The sequence below is a fragment of the Zootoca vivipara genome, chromosome 14 (assembly GCF_965207765.1).
Source record: "Zootoca vivipara chromosome 14, rZooViv2.hap1.1, whole genome shotgun sequence".
In the NCBI taxonomy this organism is placed as follows: domain Eukaryota; kingdom Metazoa; phylum Chordata; class Lepidosauria; order Squamata; family Lacertidae; genus Zootoca; species Zootoca vivipara.
Window position 1 is genome coordinate 28,455,955 of NC_142597.1, and position 5,211 is coordinate 28,461,165.

Sequence of the window (5,211 nt, forward strand, 5' to 3'; positions counted from 1 at the left end):
GGCTCTATGGCCATATTACCCATAGATAAAGGGGCAGAGAATTTAGTCTGCCATGGCTGTAATAAATTAATTAAAAACAAACAAACGAAAACATTTGCAATTACGAATTCACCCCGAACCCTGTAGATAAAGGGGGCAAATCAAGATTTATTTTGCCTGGGGTATGAGGTGTTTATTTGGTGACTTCATTAGGACTTTAATCTGACCCAACTTTTATTGCAGCTTCCAAGTTAGTTTAATATTTTTAAGCCTGCTTCTTAAGCAGCAAGAAACAAGAAACAATGTATCAAATTGTATTAAGACTCCAAACTAGGAAAACGAATTTAAACTGGCTCTGGAAAAAAAACAAAAACAAAAAACACTGCTATGTTTCTATCTTTTGTTTGAAACCTAACCCTACTTTAAAATCTACTCTTTCCCCTTCCCTTCCTTTATTCAGATGGTAATTTGGTCAAGAGGTGCAGCACTTTAAAAAATGGTATAATAGACTGCCGAATCATGAACTCTGTACATGCACAGAGGCTATGTCAGCTTGAAGAGGAAAATAGAGGAGAAAAAAGGAGGTTTTAACTAAGGGGCGAAAAAGTTATAATCTGCTCATGAAATATTCTAATTACTTAATGTAAAGCTCTGAACCACTGAGGGAAAACAACCTCATGTGTGTTACTGGTCCATCAAGGTTAAGTGGTTGCCAAGTTCCAAAAATCTAACATGCTAGATTCTTTCCACAGGTATAAATAACAGAGTACTCCTACTATATGTCTGTCTCTTGAGTACTTTATAAATTAATTAAGAGGTTCAAGGTTATGCTTTGCACATGAAACTTAAATTTTAATTTCCTTATGTAAAAATAAATAGATAAAGAACCATTGAACCATCAACTGTTTAGAAGCTGCCAATTCCAGTTCAACATGCAAAACTTTTCACAGTTCTCCCACTGTATACCTATACATTTTAGGAACATTTCCTGACTGATTTTCACATGAAATAATTTTCCCTTTCCAGCAGGATGCTGAGATTCAGGGTGCAGAAATTCTTTCAGGACCTTAATGCAAAATTATCTCCCAATGGGGGGGGGGGACACGCCACCTAAACAAGCCCCCTCCACACTTGGAAATTCATAGAAAATTGCTGTCTACCAGTTGACAGACTATGCAAACAAAAGGCTCCATTTCTTTCCTAGCAGGTACTCAGGATGGATACTTATCTCTCATTTGCATTTCACCCCGAAGCATTACCCTATGTTAATATAACCCTCCCTTTTCTAATGTAGCAATGATTGAGTGTTTTGCCAATTCTTTTCTTCCACAGCAAAAAAAAAAAAGTGAGGAGTGAGGAGATACAAACAGTAATTTCATTTCTCTTTGGCGCTTCTCTTTAGCTTATAAATAATCTGCTTCCATTTATTATATCAGTTTTTCCATTATGTCTATGAAATTATTCTAACAATAACCAGGTAAAAATTGTTGTGTGAGTGGTAATCTAAATTTTATTATTTTATTTTTGTATCTTTTTTGGTATTTCTACTTTTTCTTTCTGTACATACAAATGTAGCATCTAAGTCATTCTTTCCTGTAAATAATAATAATATTAATCCCTTTCAAACAAGATACGTGAACCTCAAAGAGAATTCAGAACCACATAAGGAAAATGTTAATAACTTATCGATTGGGTCCTAATTAACAAAATTTTTGTCCTTTGTTTCCTCCACAGCCAAACTAGGTGAAGTAAATTAAACAGACTGAGTAGACAATAACAGCAGTAATTAAATAACTATGATCTTATATTCTTTGCAGCTTCCCAAGAAGAAATTTCTAGAATATTCTCCCCTTTCTTGACTATTGATCATTATTATACTATTGATCATTATTATTTTTTAACTAATTATATCTTCAGGCCCCAACCCCCTGCAGGCCTATTTTCAAAAGGATGTTTTACAGGAAACCAAATTGACATTTTATCTCTTTGATCACAACCTAAGAAGGAGGACCTAGAAAGCTATAACGTTTCAGCAAGGTTAGAAGTGCTGTTATAGAAGTACTGTTAGCTTCCTCCCAGTGACTCGAAGGCAGACAAGAAAACCCCCTTGTTGGAGATACATGCAAAAGCAGCAAGAATTATCTCAAGTTCACCTGATTGCCTCAAGATATACAAGTGGCGTATAATTAATAATTTGAAGGTTTTGTGCATTATGTGTTATATAGGAATACTGAAATGTGTCAAATGACTTTGGGACAAAGGGGGAAAGTGAATTGCAAGGACATTCTCTCTCCTTGACCTCAAGACTCTGTGCCCTAGGATTTAAAAGCAGCCGGAATTGTCTCAAGATCATGATGGCCTCAAGACATACAACTGATATATGATTATGTTTTATGTTGTGTGATATTCGACAGAAACATTGAACTATGTCTGACAGTATGTTATTTCCACAAGGAGGGGGGGGGGTGAACCAATTTTGTGTTTAATTGTTTTTTAATGTTTAATGTATAGTGTCCCAATGTTTTTTTTTGTATTATTGCCATGCATTGTATGCCTTTTAAAGGATCAGGATATTGCATAGTTCAGTATTTAGATTAGATCAAATTATGACCACATTTTCTTGTCCCACCTGGCACTCTGCAGTGTGCCAGCCTTCTTACACAATTTTAGATTGTTTTAAATCATTTTACCAAGAATAAGCCCCAAGATCCATGAAACACCAGATAAATGAAGGTATTTATGTCTTGATTTAACAGGAATGATCCCTTTTAGAGTTAAATTTGACTAATTTGGACATGTTTTATGGGGCTGTATAAATTTTAATTTGGCTTCAGTTCTAATTGGGCAAGTGTATCCAAGGTGCAAGTAGCTTTCTTCCTTTAAGAGCAACTGGGCAACTCCCTACAGTGCAAGGCCAGAGCCTATAATAATAAAGGCCCATAGGAAGCCCAAGGCAAAGGCATCTCTCTCATGACATGTCCAAACCTGTGGCAGCTATGGTGAGTGCCAGGCGACATGGTCAATATGAAAGCCCTAAGGGGATTCACCAGGGATTGTTGCTGCTGTGCCACAATGGAGGTGTGCAACCAGAGGAGAGCTAGCTTTTGACACCTGAGATACACACAAAAAAGACAGAAACAAAGCAGAATGTATTTTTCAGTCTTTGCTTAACCTTCCTCATAACTCTAAAGCATAAACCACTACCGAGAAAATGCTTATCACAAAGTGCTAGAATGTCACAAGTAATTTTAGTAACAAACTGCACTTTCCAGTCAATATTGGTGGACCATCCTGTTAAGTGTAATACATAGACCATTTTTGAGAAATGCTTCTCCCAAAGTACTAAAACAACACATCTGGTTATTCTTTTGTGGGGCAACAATTTTTAAGAAAAATTATAGCCCCAAATGGGGGATATTGTTATAAGAATTTTAAGGTCATATATATATATAATAATTGTTCATAAAACATGTACATGAATGTACAGAAACATGTCTGAAGCAGCACAGGAAGATAGGCCCGACTGACACCATTTTGACTCTCTCAGACCTGGCATTCCTCTGCAAGGAAGAAGGGGGGGGAACCTTCTCATTGTCTCAGGAATTAAAATGATAACCCTGGCATCCTGATACCTGAGTGCCAGACAAAAGGGTGTGATTAACTTGGCTGGGAAACAGGGAAATGTAAATATCTCTCAATTTTGTTGATTAGGTTTTGGGGGCAGGGGGCAGGGTCCAGACTGCTCAGATTACTGCCACCAGACCTCCCCGTTCATGATGTGCCTATGATGAATCTAGGGAGGGGGGGTCTTGGGCTACACCCCTTCTGTGACATATGGATGATGCTTCTGGGGGGTGGGCTGAAACCAATTTCAAATCTCTTTTTAAGGACAAGACATCTTTGTTTGGGGTTCCTTCCTTGTTCTCCTGTGTGAGAGGAAGGACCCTGTTGCAACAGCGAAAATAAAGGCTTTGCTTCTCAAACTTCTCTGGTTGGCCTCTGTTATATTCTCCAACCGATGGAGAACCCAATAAGGGAATAAAGGCAGATTTTTGCCTATATCAACGTCAATAAATCACAATGGTCATAGCCCACAGGCTTTTGTGCTCTGGTGCTCAGGGTAGGAGTGCCATTTCTTACGTAGTCCAAATGGCATCACCCTCCTGCAGGAGAAGAGGTATCAGCAGGCACTGGGGAAACTGTGGTTTGCAGAAGCGCAGCTCATAGCAACCATGGCGCATGCTTTCAGTTTCGTGGGCCCAACTCCATGGAACTCCCTGCCACAAGAGGTTAGGCAGACACCATCTTTACTGAGTTTCAGATGCCTAGTTAGAACTTTTTATTTCAGAAGAGCACTCTGGCTTCCAGCAACTGGTATTTCAAAGCATTATTGCCTTTGACCACTGAGGCAGAGCACAGCCATCCTGGCTAATAGCCATTCATAGCCTCCCCCTGCCTGAATTTTAAAGCCATCTAGGTTGTTGGCCCAAAGCCACAGCTTTGGATTCAAGCAGAGATCCACCATTTCTCTACCTCTCTGGCTTTTCTGCTTGCTACCTTGCTTCTCGGTCACATAACTGCTAACTCTCAACACTGCCTTTATTCATTCTCACTGTCTGTGAGCTGAGAGATTTGCATCTCTCACAAAGCTCCTTCTTTTGGTCTGCTTATGCCTCACCAAGAAGCTAGCCTGGCTTGATTAGCTTTTAATACCTGCTGAATCCAAGTCTGGCACCCAGCTTAAATCGCCACATTTACTGGATCCAGGGATTAGAGAGGTCTTGCACCCACAAACTCAAAACAATATAGATGCAGAGGCAAACATCAGGCACATTTGGCAGTTTTCCAGAGACCATTTGTCAACCCACAAACCTGCAATTTCGTACCCTGAATTTTTTGCTTTGAGCTTTTATTTTATTTTTGTTTCAACTGCAGTTATTATAAGCATAATTGCAACACCGTCTTTCACTCTGCTTCTCTCTGCAATTTAAGCCTAACTGTATATATCTGCATGCTTGCCAGGTGGATAACTACTTCCACAGCAAGGTCTGCATGTTTTCCATCTGCTCAGCTCCACTCAAGGGACTGGGGAGGCTTTAACCCTTCCTGAAAGAACCTTGTTCCTCCCCGTGCATAAATTTGCTTGCCCGCCCTGAAATGGCACTTCCTCTGCGTTCATGCACCCAAAACGCTAAGCCAATTTACGCACATGAAAGCTCTCTAACACATAGC